This window comes from Procambarus clarkii, chromosome 30 (genome assembly GCF_040958095.1).
Source record: "Procambarus clarkii isolate CNS0578487 chromosome 30, FALCON_Pclarkii_2.0, whole genome shotgun sequence".
Taxonomy (NCBI): Eukaryota; Metazoa; Arthropoda; class Malacostraca; order Decapoda; family Cambaridae; genus Procambarus; species Procambarus clarkii.
The window spans coordinates 22,219,984-22,235,383 of record NC_091179.1 but is presented as its reverse complement, the minus strand read 5'-3'; positions in this window follow the sequence as shown (position 1 = coordinate 22,235,383).

Below are 15,400 nucleotides of genomic sequence, written 5' to 3'. Positions count from 1 at the left end.
AAAGCATTGATACAAGGTTGCCACTCAAATTATAGTGTGTATGATTATATAATGTGTAGTTTTAAATGATAAACAGCTCTTGTTCAAAAACTAGTAGCTCTACTAGCTCAAGTGTTAGAAACAGTCCAAATCAAAGTCCAACAAGGCTTATCACTGGTACATCTGCAACACGACTAGCAAAAACAGCCGTCATGTCTAACGTAAAAAATGTAAAAGCGACCCTCACAGGTATGAAGGGTCATTTAGTCCGACAGATCAAAAAATGCGATGATTTATGTAATCAAACTCTAGTTGATTATGTGGAACTGAAAGGCCATCATGAGGTTGCAGAGAGCAAATGTCATCATGTACAAATGTAAATCCTAAAATATCAGGATGTTCGTGCTGCTACTAACATCGAAGAAGATGCAACGGAAGCTGTCGTACAAAAAAATGCAGATTATGAAAATACAATACAAACAAAGTTACAACACTTTGTCAAGTTAAAAACCATACACAAGGCCACTACAAACATTGGAGCCACAGCTTCCCAAAACCCGATACAACCAGAAGTCAAATTAAAATCGCTTAATCTCCCAACTTTCTCTGGTACAGAGGACGAGAGTTGGGATAACATCTGGAACAAATTTGTTGATTCAGTGGATTCTAATGTCATTATATCAACGACCACAAAATTAACATATTTACAAGCTGTCTTAAAGGATAAAGCGTTAAAAGTGGTCTGTAATCCCAGCAAACAATTTCAAGTTTCCACAACGTTCCTGGAAAGTTTTTGAAAGATTGCAAACGTTTGTTTTCACGAAATAGATACGTTATTTTGTATGGAATTAAATAGGTTTCCAAAACTTTAAATCACAATATACGTACCTAATCCTAATTTGAAACTATGTGACCCCTTTTGTACCCTAATTTGAAAATTTGTGACCCCTTTTGTACCTAATTTGAAACTTTGTGACCCCTTTGAACCCTAATTTGAAACTTTGTGACCCCTTTTGTACCTAATTTGAAACTTTGTGACCCCTTTTGTACCTAATTTGAAACTTTGTGACACCTTTTATAAAGTGTTTCATGTTAAAATGCACGTTCTGCATTTAAATAAAAAAGAAATATAAAAATATAAAAATATATTTCTACATTTGGTAAAATAAAGCATCATAATAAAGGTGGGCTCATCATTTTTATTCATTTATCATTTGTAGTAGCATGGTGTAGTGGCATGGTGTTGTAGCGTGGTGTAGTAGCCTGGTGTAGTGGCGTGGTGTAGTGGTGTAGAGTAGTAGCCTGGTGTAGTGGTGTGGTGTAGTAGCCTGGTGTAGTGGTGTGGTGTAGTGGCGTGGTGCAGTGGTGTGGTGTAGTGGTGTGGTGTAGTGGTGTGGTGTAGTAGCCTGGTGTAGAAGCCTGGTGTAGTGGCATGGTGTGGTGGCGTGGTGTAGTAGCCCGATGTACTTGGGTGGTGAAGTAGCATGGTGGAATAGCATGGTGTAGTAGCCTGGTGTAGTGGTCTGGTATAGTAGCATGAACTAGTAGCCTGGTGTAGTAGTCTTCTGTAGTGGTGTGGTGTAGTAGCCTTGTGTAGTAGCGTGGTTTAGTAGCCTAGTGTAGTGGCATGGTGTAGTGGCTTGGTGTAGTAGTCTGGAGTAGTGGTGTGGTGTAGTAGCCTGGTGTAGCAGTCAGATGTAGTGGTGTAGTGTAGTAGCCTGGTGTAGTAGTCTGGTGTAGTGGCATCGTGTAGTGGTGTGGTGTAGTGGTGCAGTTTAGTAGCCTGGTATAGTAGTCTGCTGTAGTGGCATGGTGTAGTGGTGTGGAGTATTAGCCTGGTGTAGTGGTGTGGTGTAGTAGCCTGGTGTAGTGGTGTAGTGGCCTGGTGTAGTGGTGTGGTGTAGTGATGTGGTGTAGAGGTGTGGTGTAGTAGCCTGGTATAGTAGTCTGGTGTAGTGGCATAGTCAAGTGGTGTCGTGTAGTAGCCTGGTATAGTGGCGTGGTCTAGTGGTGTGGTGTAGTGGCGTGGTGTAGTGGTGTGGTGTAGTGGTGTGGTGTAGTAGACTGGTACAGTGATGTGGTGTAGTAGCCTGGTATAGTGGTGTGGTGTTGTAGCCTGGTATAGTGGCATTGTGTAGTAGTAGCCTGGTATAGTGGTGTGGTGTATTAGCCTGGTATAGTGGTGTGGTGTTGTAGCCTGGTATAGTTGCATTGTGTAGTAGTAGCCTGGTATAGTGATGTGGTGTAGTAGACTGGTATAGTGGCATGGTGTAGTAGCCTGTAGTGGCGTGGTGTAGAAGCCTGGTATAGTGGTGTGGTATAGTGGCATGGTGTAGTAGCTTGGTATAGTGGTGTGGTGTTGTGTAGTGGTGTGGTGTTGTGTAGTGGTGTGGTGTAGTAGTTAGGTATAGTGGTGTGGTGTAGTAGCCTGGTATAGTGGTGTGGTGTTGTAGCCTGGTATAGTGGTGTGGTGTTGTAGCCTGGTATAGTGGTGTGGTGTTGTAGCCTGGTATAGTGGTGGGGTGTGTTACCTATCGTTCGTTACGGCTCGAAACCCTAACAACAGCATGGACCTTAATTATCTAGGGCTACTACAAACTGCTGTTCTCAAGAGCGTGTCACCAGTGTAACCCCATGGTAAGTACAAAGCACAGAATAAAAAGTATATCTCCCTTAGGACTGAAGAAATATACGTATGCATTTTAATATATATATATTCCATATACATCTCAATAATATATATATGAACAGAGGGTCACTATTAAAGCAAACATCAAAATACTGTCTCTCCCAGAATAAAGATCTACTACATGACACGACAACAAGTAAACAGACTTATCTCCCACATGTTATTCCTTCTGGTCCCTTGAAGCTACTGACTACTCTCACACCGTCATTACACATAATCCTCTCCTCCTCTGCCTCATCCTGGATGAGGGATGGAAACTACAGACTTTTTAATACTTAAAACTAATTGAACAACCACTTGTTCTCAAAACACATAAGAATGTAAATTAAATATAATAGTTACTTGCAAAATATATAAGTACAATGCCACCTGCTTAATTACTGTAAATAAACAATTATATAAACTTAGTAAAAGTGACATCTGGAACTCCCATAACTGAACAGGTCCAGCAATTCTAATTTCCCGAATCTAACAGGTATTATACGTGTGAAGAGCAACCGCGCTCCTCTCCCCGCTGACATTGCCACACCACACGATAATTTACAAAATAAAATATATGTACATATATGATGAAATGGAACAAAAGTTTATTTAAATTTATATACGTATTCAGCTAAGAGTACGTAACACTTCCACCTCCAAAAAAAAAAAATGCAATGGATTGAAGATCAATGGCATTTTTTCCTAAGTAAAATGTGTGACACTTGAGATTTATGGTATTAATTACACCAAACATGTAAAAGTAATAAGATCACATTTCTGGACAAAAATGAAAACACTCCAAATATATTCTTACAGGAAACTTAGAAATTTCAGTCTTATGACTATGTTCTACATATGTTTCACTGGAGTATGCAAATTTATCTCTCCAAGGTACTATCTCATTTATTTCACTTTGTTTCAGATCATATTTCACACACCTATCAACAACATTATCATGAATAGAATTGTCAATAAAGGTAGCTGCTTTCACACAGTTATCACGGCAATTTATCTTTCTATCTGTTTCTACTATTTCTCTAAGATCAGTCCCATTTTTCCATGTGATTCCTTTTCCACATTGTGAATTCTTCCAAGACAGACTCTATTTTCCATTACTCCCTTTTTCTGGAGCTGAACTGCTTAATTGAAGCTGACTGGATGTTGAGTAGATTTGGTACTTCTCCTGGGTATGCTCTGACAAAGACATCTGCTCTTCATCACTCTTGATCCTCTGTGGAACACATACTCTCGCCCAATGGATACTAAAATTAAAGAAATTAGCATTAAACCTCACAATTATGTATAAAACTTTCCCATTCATAGAACCTTCCGAAACACAAGACACCGACTTAGCAAACCTTTGACCTTCAAACCAAGAAATACAACTTAAGATAAGTGCAAAGACTACCTGATTGAACTGACTCAGATGATCCATAAGGAACACAGAAATCAATTTCCTCATAACTCTGTAATAACGATCAGTGAAAGAAAACAGGCATATGCCTAGGCACCATATCTCAATCATAACTCCGAAGACAAGTTCACACCCAATGATGGAGGACTTGAACACAACACACACTTTCATGAACCTTCTAGTCTTCCAAAAGACTAAATAAATCATGCCAAAAACTTGACAACCCTCACCATCACTTCCCAAGTGATTTACGCCTCATGACAAAGAATCAACCAAGAAGTTTAAGGGTCTTAACATCTTGCAGATGCACAGCAGATTACCTGGGAAACACCCAAGGACAATCTGAAACCCTTCAAAATGATTAACACTAGGTAGGATAACCTTATCCCCCAACTTGAAATACACACCTGGAGCCTCAACCATCTGCTCCCCAGTATGATTTAATCCTTCACTCACAATATGACTCTGAAAGTCAACACCACACTTGAGTGGAACATACACTTTCATCACTCGTGCATCTAAATAACCTGGATCTGAATATAGAGACACTGCTCTAGTGTAACTCACCACTTCCTCAGAACTACTGGATGCACAACCTACTTGAGTAAACTCTCTCTGCTCAACCACAAGGCTGGACAAAGATGTCCCACAGTCCATTACTTCACAAGACAATGGCTCCTGCAGAATAAAAATAGATTTCAACATCCTACACACACTCTGACTCATTTTACACAATGAGAAATACTTACTCCACATGGAATAAGAATCACAACTCCGCAACTTAGATCCAAATGATACTTTACCACTCTCAATAGTTTTACCAAAATTTCCTCCCATGACTTCTGGAGCTGCTCGGAGTACTGTCTGCTCACAATCAATAACACTACCAAGTTGGGTCACATCCTCACAGACAGCTGAAGAGGGAGGCTCAATGGGTCTCCATGTACTCAACAGAAGCTGATCCTCTGGCTGCTCTCCCACACTCTCCAGAACTGGATCTACAGTACAGACTGTCTCCTTGCTTCTCTCTGAAATCTTAGGGTCAGTTCTACTCAATGCACATAAATTAAGAGAATCTGAAACGAGCGGGCAAGTAACAGGTAATTTGACCTTCTCCCCTATACTATCACCTTGACTAGGGTGAGGCGGGGCCTCTACAACAGACTTACTCTCGACAACTGATTCTAAACTTGGAGTGAGCGGGAATACTTCTGCCAACCCGACATCTTGTCCTAAACCATTCACTTGGCTGGAATACAATAGAGTCGTGGCTTTTAAGTTTCTCTCAACTCCTGGCACAATGTTCGTAGTGAGCGGGCAAGACAATGGTACATGGACATCCTTTCCCAATTTATTGGAATAAAGCAGAGTCATAGTATCAGGCTTACTCTCAACAACTAGGTTGGCCACACAGGAATCTGGAACAACCACATCCCACTTCACTGAAGGGGTACTGGTTACTGGAACAAATGCTTGAGTAACAACATTAGAACTGACAACTGGATTTATAATAGTACTGACATCAGCACAGGTAGAATGGACAAAACCATCTTCTACAACAGGTTGTTCATTCATAGAACTAATTTCTTCACAGGCAGAATAAACATGGTCTACAACTGGCTGTTTACACAAACGGGGATCAATCTCACCCACAACATGATTTATTGCCACATCATTACCCAATATAACATCCACACCTGGGATGGGCAACTGTGTACTAACACCCACAGTGCATAAACTTGGTGTAATGGTGGATCTGAAATTAATGTCTATTAGAGGTACAGTTTTACATCCTGCAACACTCTGAAGAACAACAAACTTTCCAGTCTCTCTCTTTTCAACATCAGAAAGAATACTGGATGAAATTATGGTTTGGGAAGCACCTGTATCACGAAGAATAACAACTGGCTTCCACTTCCCATTAATACACAAAACTTCACCTGAAGACATATATGGTGAATACTGTTCCACCCAATTTGGGTTTACAGTTACAGGTTTATTAGTAAATTTATTTTGCACACCTCTACAATAAATGAGACCAGTTGGTCGTAACTCAGGGTGCAATATAAAACAGGAATTAATTCCATGGCCTTTTCTCTTAGAATGGGAACAGGACCTTACAGTGGACACACTGGTAGAACCAACTGTAGGTTTAGAAGTAACCTTATTATTATTTGACATTCCTGACAAGGAAGTAGCAGGGTTAGGTTTTGTAAGAGAAGAGCTCATGGGAGTAACTGGAGCAATAGGACTGGATGGATTCTGATAAGGAGTTCGGTGAGCATTATAATTTACTCTACGACTAGACTTAGGTGAAGTGGCCGTAAACTGGGCCTTAGTCAACAACTCATGCTCATCCGCGAGCTTTGACAGCTCATAAATGTCTGTTACATTCTTTTGTTCTGCCATAAAAGTAGACAACTTGTCTGGGAGACATGACAATACTTCTTCCATGATAAGAAGATTCTTTAGAGCATCAAACTCAGTTACTGAAAGTGACTTTAACCATCTGTTGCAAAAATTCGTCTTCTGACGAGTAAAATCTGCTATTGTCTGATCGCTTACCCTCCTTAGGTTCCGAAACTTCTGCCTGTGTGCCTCTGGATTTAATTGATATGCATTTAAGATGCTTTTCTTTACAAATTCATAATCAAAGCTATGAGCATCAGGTAGGGATGTAAAAACCTCCTGACAACGCCCCTTAAATTGAGACTGCATAATGGCTACCCATTGATCCCTTGGCCAGTTCATACTGATGGCAATCTTATAAAAATGTGCAAAGAAAACCTCAGGATCCTCCTCATTAAACTTGGGTAACTCTATATACTTATTCATCATTATTGGATTATTATCACTATTTGTTGAAACATTACTAGTATTTCCATGCCCAGCTGCCATACGCTGTGTTTCAAGCCTGAAGTTAGTGTCAGCCATTTGTTGTTGAATCTCTAATTGTTGCTTCTTGGTGGCTTCTAGTTGCAACTCAATTAAACATCTTCTATTTTGTGCCTCAAGTTCTAAACGCCTTGTCTCAAGCTCCCTCTGCTGAGCTTCAGCCTCTAATATTTTCTGTTCTTTTTGAGTTTCAAGTTCTAATATTCTCTGTTCTTTTTGAGCTTCAAGCTTAGCATTGGCTATTTGCGCTTCTAACTCAAGACGCTTTAACGACATCTGGTCACTCGACTCCTCTCTTAACTCCTCCAGAATTTCTTCGTCTAACTCTCCATTCTCAACAAAATGCGTCACAATGACTTTCACAAGTTGGGCTTTAACCATTCTATTGTTGGCGGTCAAATCCAACTGATTTGCCATTTGTATTAACTCAGTCTTTTTTAGGCTCTTAATTCCCTCAAAGTCTGGATGAGCCAACAACGACAACACTTGCTCCTCCATTTTTACTAACACTTGGCACTTGATTCACAACAACAATTAACACAATGGCACTGCACTACACTTCACTGTAAAATTGTCACCACACTGAAAATTCGCTTGGCCTCACTGCACAAACAAAATATATAGGATGACTTACCTCAAAATCGTGAAACGTTGTTACTTGACACACAGGAAGGCTTGCTTGGCACATGGAATAGTTCTTATAAAACACACAGACAATTAACACACTGGTACTCTAGGAAGGCAAGGTTAGATTAGCACAGTTAAGTTTAAGTGGGAACAATATTTCCCGGCACAGGCCCCCAAAACTCTTGTTACCTATCGTTCGTTACGGCTCGAAACCCTAACAACAGCATGGACCTTAATTATCTAGGGCTACTACAAACTGCTGTTCTCAAGAGCGTGTCACCAGTGTAACCCCATGGTAAGTACAAAGCACAGAATAAAAAGTATATCTCCCTTAGGACTGAAGAAATATACGTATGCATTTTAATATATATATATTTCATATACATCTCAATAATATATATATGAACAGAGGGTCACTATTAAAGCAAACATCAAAATACTGTCTCTCCCAGAATAAAGATCTACTACATGACACGACAACAAGTAAACAGACTTATCTCCCACATGTTATTCCTTCTGGTCTCTTGAAGCTACTGACTACTCTCGCACCGTCATTACACATAATCCTCTCCTTCTCTGCCTCATCCTGGATGAGGGATGGAAACTACAGACTTTTTAATATTTAAAACTAATTGAACAACCACTTGTTCTCAAAACACATAAGAATGCAAATTAAATATAATAGTTACTTGCAAAATATATAAGTACAATGCCACCTGCTTAATTACTGTAAATAAACAATTATATAAACTTAATAAAAGTGACATCTGGAACTCCCATAACTGAACAGGTCCAGCAATTCTAATTTCCCGAATCTAACAGGTATTATACGTGTGAAGAGCAACCGCGCTCCTGTCCCCGCTGACATTGCCACACCACACGATAATTTACAAAATATAATATATGTACATATATGATGAAATGGAACAAAAGTTTATTTAAATTTATATACGTATTCAGCTAGGAATACGTAACAGGGTGTACTAGTCTGGTATAGTGGTGTGGTGTAATGGTGTAGTATAGTGGCTTGGTGTACTAGCTTGGTAAGTGGAGTGGTTTAGTCGTGCGGTGTAGTAACCTGCTATAGTGGCGTGGTGTAGTATCCTGGTATTGTGGTGTAGTGAAGTAGCCTGCAGGTATAGTGGTGTGGTGTAGTAGCCTGGTATAGTAGTGTGGTGTAGTGTAGTAGCCTGGTATAGTGGTGTGGTGTAGTAGCCTGGTATAGTGGCATGGTGTAGTAGCCTGGTGTAGTGGCCTGGTATAGTGGTGTAGTGTAGTAGCCTGGTTTTTTAGCGTGGTGTAGTAGCCTGGTGTAGTGGTGTGGTGTAGTGGTGTGGTGTAGTAGCCTGCTATTGTGGTCTGGATTAGTGGTGTAGTGTAGTGGCATGGTGTAGTAGCCTTTAGTGGCGTGGTGTAGAAGCCTGGTATAGTGGTGTGGTATAGTAGCATGGTGTAGTAGCTTGGTATAGTGATGTGGTATAGTAGCATGGTGTAGTAGCTTGGTATAGTGGTGTGGTGTGGTGTAGTGGTGTGGTGTAGTAGCCTGGTATAGTGGTGTGGTGTAGTAGTGAGGTGTAGTGGTGTGGTATAGGGGTTTGGTGTAGTAGCCTGCTATAGTGGTGTGGGTTAGTGGTGTAGTGTAGTAGCCTTGTATAGTTGCATGGTGTAATAGCCTGCTATAGTGGTGTGGTGTAGTAGCATGGTGTAGTAGCCTTATTTAGTTGTGGTGTAGTTGCCTGGTATAGTGGTGTGGTGTAGTAGTGAGGTGTAGTGGTGTGGTATAGTGGTTCGGTGAAGTAGCCTGCTATAGTGGTGTGGTGTGGTGTAGTGGTGTGGTGTAGTAGCCTGGTATAGTGGTGTGGTGTAGTGGTGAGGTGTAGTGGTGTGGTATAGGAGTTTGGTGTAGTAGCCTGCTATAGTGGTGTGGGTTAGTGGTGTAGTGTAGTAGCCTGGTATAGTTGCGTGGTGTAATAGCCTGCTATAGTGGCGTGGTGTAGAAGCCTGGTATAGTGGTGTAGTATAGTAGCATGGTGTAGTAGCTTGGTATAGTGGTGTGGTATAGTAGCATGGTGTAGTATCTTGGTATAGTGGTGTGGTGTAGTAGCCTGATATAGTATTGTGGTGTAGTGGTGAGGTGTAGTGGTGTGGTATAGGGGTTTGGTGTAGTAGCCTGCTCTAGTGGTGTGGTATAGTGGTGTAGTGAAGTAGCCTGCAATAGTGATGTGGTGTAGTAGCCTGGTATAGTGGTGTTGTGTAGTAGCCTGGTATAGTGGTGTGGTGTAGTAGCCTTGTGTAGTGGCGAGGTGTAGTGGTGTAGTAGCCTGGTATAGTGGCATGGTATAGTAGCCTGGTACAGTGGTGTGGTGTAGTAGCCTGGTATAGTGGCATGGTGTAGTGGTGTCGTGTAGTAGCCTGGTATAGTGGTGTGGTTCAGTGGTGTGGTGTAGTGGTGTTCTTTAGTGGTGTGGTGTAATAGCCTGATATAGTGGTTTGGTGTAGTGGTGTAGTGTAGTGGAGTGGTGTAGTACCCTGGTATAGTGGTGTGGTGTAGTAGCCTGGTATATTGGCATTGTGTAGTAGTAGCCTGGTATAGTGAAGTGGTGTAGTAGCTTGGTATAGTGGCATGGTGTAGTAGCCTGTAGTGGCATGGTGTAGAAGCCTGGTATAGTGGTGTGGTATAGTGGCATGGTGTAGTAGCTTGGTATAGTGGTGTGGTGTGGTGTAGTAGTGTGGTGTAGTAGTGTGGTGTAGTAGCCTGGTATAGTGGTGTGGTGTAGTAGCCTGGTATAGTAGTGTGGTGTAGTGGTGTGGTGCAGTAGCCTGGTATTGTGACTTGGTGTAGTAGTACCCCTCCCAGAAGAGAGCAGGGCAGGGGAGGTATAGTGCTGTGGTGTAGTAGCCTGGTATAGTAGTGTGGTGTAGTGGTGTGGTGCAGTAGCCTGGTATTGTGACGTGGTGTAGTAGCCTGGTATAGTGGTGTGGTGTAGTAGCCTGGTATAGTCCTAGGAAACAATTTTAGGTTGCCACAACGTATCTGGAAAGTGGTGGAAAGTATTGGCAACGTTTGTTTTCACGCATTAGATGCGTAATTTTGTGTGGATGTGAATAAGTTTTTAAAACGTATTGCACGAAACGTTGGCTAAAAATAATTTGAAACCTTGTGGCAACCTTAAATGCTTAATAAACGTTATTTTGTATTGCTGTTATTTATATAAATGTAGAAATATAAAAGTATATTTCTACATTTAGTAAAATGAAACAGGGTCATAATAAAGTTTAATTCATCATTTTTACTCATATTCTTAGGAAGAGGTCGAGGTGGAAGAATTCCAGGTAAGATGATGAGGTGAGGAGGAAGAATTCCAGGTAAGATGATGAGGTGAGGAGGAAGAATTCCAGGTAAGAGGATGAGGTCAACGAAGAAGGAGGAGGAGATCGAGGAGGAAGGAGGAGGAGGAGGTCGAGGCAGAGGAGGAAGGAGGATGAGGTAGAGGAGGAAGTTAAAGAGGACATTGAGGAGGAGGGCGAGGAGGAGTAGGGCGAGGAAGAATGAGGGAGAGGAGGAATGAGGGCGAGGAGGAAGGAGGAGGAGGGCGAGGAGGAAGAAGGAGGAGAGCGAGGAGGAAGGAGGAGGAGGAGGAGGAGGGCGAGGACGAAGGAGGAGGGCAAGGAGGAAGGAAAAGGGCGAAGAGGGAGGAGGAGGAGGAGGAGGGCGAGGATACATAAGAACATAAGAAGAACATAAGAACAAAGGTAACTGCAGAAGGCCTATTGGCCCATACGAGGCAGCTCCTATTCTATAACCACCCAATCCCACTCATATACTTGTCCAACCCGTGCTTGAAACAATCGAGGGACCCCACCTCCACAATGTTACGCAGCAATTGGTTCCACAAATCAACAACCCTGTTACTGAACCAGTATTTACCCAAGTCTTTCCTAAATCTAAACTTATCCAATTTATATCCATTGTTTCGTGTTCTGTCCTGTGTTGATACTTTTAATACCCTATTAATATCCCCCCGGTTATGTCCATTCATCCACTTGTAAACCTCTATCATGTCACCCCTAACTCTTCGCCTTTCCAGTGAATGCAACTTAAGCTTTGTTAATCTTTCTTCATATGAAAGATTTCTAATTTGGGGAATTAACTTAGTCATCCTACGCTGGACACGTTCAAGTGAATTTATATCCATTCTATAATATGGCGACCAAAACTGAACTGCATAATCTAAATGGGGCCTAACTAGAGCAAGATATAGCTTGAGAACCACACCAGGTGTCTTGTTACTAACGCTGCGATTAATAAATCCAAGTGTCCGATTTGCCTTATTACGAACATTTATGCATTGATCCTTTTGTTTTAAATTCTTACTAATCATAACTCCCAGATCCCTTTCGCAATCCGACTTCGCAATCACAACACCATCTAGCTCGTATCTTGTAACTCTATCATCATTACCTAACCTCAGAACTTTACATTTATCAGCATTAAACTGCATCTGCCAATCCTTTGACCATTTCAAAACCCTATCTAGATCAACTTGAAGTGATAGTGAGTCCTCCTCCGAATTAATTTCCCTACCGATTTTCGTATCATCGGCAAATTTGCAAATGTTGCTACTCAAACCTGAATCTAAATCATTTATATATATTATAAACAACAGAGGTCCCAGGACAGAGCCTTGAGGCACTCCACTTACAACATTTTCCCACTCTGACTTGATTCCATTTATACTAACTCTCTGTTTCCTTTGGTATAGCCATGCCCTAATCCAGCTTAATATAGCACCCCCAATACCATGAGACTCTATTTTTTTAATCAGTCTTTCATGTGGCACTGTATCAAAAGCTTTGCTAAAGTCAAGGTATACAACATCGCAATCCTTACCACTATCAACTGCCTCAACAATGCTAGAATAAAAAGATAACAAATTTGTTAAACATGAACGGCCATTTATAAAACCATGTTGCGACTCAATTATTAATTTATGTTTTTCAAGGAGGAGGAGGGCGAGGAGGAAGGAGGAGTAGGGGAAGGAGGAAGGAGGAGGAGGAAGGAAAAGGGCAACGAGGATGGAGGAGGAGGGCGAGGAGAAAGGAGGAAGAGGGCGAGGAGAAAGCAGGAGGAGGGCGATGAGAAAGCAGGAGGAGGAGGGCGAGCAGGAAGGAGGAGGCCGAGGAAGGAGGAGGAGAGCGAGGAGGAAGGAGGAGGGCGAGGAGGAAGGAGGAGGAGGGCGAGAAGGAAGGAATAGGAGGTCGAGGAGAAAGGAGGAGGAGGAGAGCGAGGAGGAAGGAGGAGGAGGAGAGCGATGAGGAAGGAGGAAAGAGGAGAGCGAGGAGGAGGAGGAGGACGAGAAGGAAGGAGTAGGAGGTCGAGGAGGAAGAAGGAAGAGGGCGAGGAAGAAGAAGGAGAGCGAGAAGGAAGGAATAGGAGGGCGAGGAGGAAGGAGGAGGAGGAAGGCAAAGAGAAGGAGGGCGAGGAGAAAGGAGGAGTTGGTGAGGTAGGAAGGTTGCGGAGGAGGAGGTCGAGAAGGAGGAGGGAGGAGGAGGTCGAGGAGGAAGAGGTAAAGGAGGAAGGAGGAAAAATTCCAGGTAGAAGGATGAGGTCGAGGAGGAAAGAGGAGATCAAGGAGGAAGGAGCAGGAGGAGGTCGAGGCAGAGAAGGAAGGAGGATGAAAAAGAGGAATTAGTAGGTCTAAGAGGAAGGAGGAAGAAGGGGGAGAGGAAAGGAGGAAGGGGAAGGAGCAGGACGTCTGGGGGGGAAAGGGGGGAATTAGATAATGGAGGAGAAGAGGAGGGGAAGAATAGTAGGGTTAGGAGTAGTACAGGTAAGAGGGAGGAGGGGGAAGAGGAGGAGGAGTAAGAAAAGGGGGACGAGAAGGAAGGGGAAGAGGAAAGGGAGAGGGTAGGGGGAGGAGAAGGGGGGATGAGGAGGAAGGGGAATAACTGGGGGAGGGGTAAGAGAAGAAAGGAGAAGAGCAGGGGGAGGGGTAAGAGAAGGCAGGGGCTGAGCAGGGGGAGGGGTAAGAGAAGGCAGGGGAAGAGCAGGGGAGGGGTAAGAGAAGGCAGGGGCTGAGCAGGGGGAGGGGTAAGAGAAGGAAGGGGAAGAGCAGGGGGAGGGGTAAGAGAAGGAAGGGGAAGAGCAGGGTGAGGGGTAAGAGAAGGCAGGGGAAGAGCAGGGGGAGGGGTAAGAGAAGGAAGGGGAAGAGCAGGGTGAGGGGTAAGAGATGGAAGGGGAAGAGCAGGGTGAGGGGTAAGAGAAGGCAGGGGCTGAGCAGGGGGAGGGGTAAGAGAAGGAAGGGGAAGAGCAGGGGGAGGGGTAAGAGAAGGCAGGGGCTGAGCAGGGTGAGGGGTAAGAGAAGGCAGGGGAAGAGCAGGGGGAGGGGTAAGAGAAGGAAGGGGAAGAGCAGGGTGAGGGGTAAGAGAAGGAAGGGGAAGAGCAGGGGAGGGGTAAGAGAAGGCAGGGGCTGAGCAGGGGGAGGGGTAAGAGAAGGAAGGGGAAGAGCAGGGGGAGGGGTCAGAGAAGGAAGGGGAAGAGCAGGGGGAGGGGTAAGAGAAGGAAGGGGAAGAGCAGGTTGAGGGGTAAGAGAAGGAAGGGGAAGAGCAGGGGAGGGTAAGAGTAGGAAGGGGAAGAGCAGGGGGAGGGGTAAGAGAAGGAAGGGGAAGAGCAGGGGAAGGGGTAAGAGAAGGCGGAGGTTGAGCAGGGGGAGGGGGTAAGAAAGGCAGGGGCTGAGCAGGGGGAGGGGTAAAAGAAGGAAGGGGAAGAGCAGGGGGAGGGGTAAGAGAAGGCAGGGGCTGAGCAGGGGGAAGGGTAAGAGAAGGAAGGGGAAGAGCAGGGGGAGGGGTAAGAGAAGGAAGGGGAAGAGCAGGGGGAGGGGTAAGAGAAGGAAGGGGTAGAGCAGGGGGAGGGGTAAGAGAAGGAAGGGGAAGAGCAGGGGGAGGGGTAAGAGAAGGAAGGGGAAGAGCAGGGGGAGGGGTAAGAGAAGAAAGAGGAAGAGCAGGGGGAGGGGTAAGAGAAGGCAGGGGAAGAGCAGGGGGAGGGGTAAGAGAAGGAAGGGGAAGAGCAGGGGGAGGGGTAAGAGAAGAAAGGGGAAGAGCAGGGGGAGGGGTAAGAGAAGGCAGGGGAAGAGCAAGGGGAGGGGTAAGAGAAGGAAGGGGAAGAGCAGGGGGAGGGGTAAGAGAAGGAAGGGGAAGAGCAGGGGGAGGGGTAAGAGAAGGAAGGGGAAGAGCAGGGGGACGGGTAAGAGAAAGAAGGGGAAGAGCAGGGGAGAGGTAAGAGAAGGAAGGGGTAGAAAAGGGGGAGGGGTAAGAGAAGGAAGGGGTAGAGCAGGGGGAGGGGTAAGAGAAGGAAGGGGTAGAGCAGGGGAGGGAGGGGGTGATGGTCACTACACGCGGGTATAAACACTGGACCACCCAGGCGATGGTCAGCTGGGTACAGACCGTTGCCTGGTGGGACCCACATGTCAGCTGTCGCTGCCTCACCAACCTGCATGTTCACTTAATAGTATTAATTTTATTCATTAGTAAAATCAGAGATAAATTAGTGTAAAACATTATTATCTTATTATTATTATTATCTTATCTTTATTTTTCTTGCTGTATTTTATGAAGATGAACACACCATAGTCATCTACCAAGACATGCCTGTTTAATCCAGCGCCCTAACACGTCATGGCAACTCTGTGGGCCTATAGTGTACATGCCCCAGCCGTCACACAGATCCTGTTACACTCCCTCCCCATCTTCTCCTCCCCCACCTTCCTCTCTTCCCTCCTACCCTCTTTCCCCCTCCTCTTCCCCTTCCTCCTTCT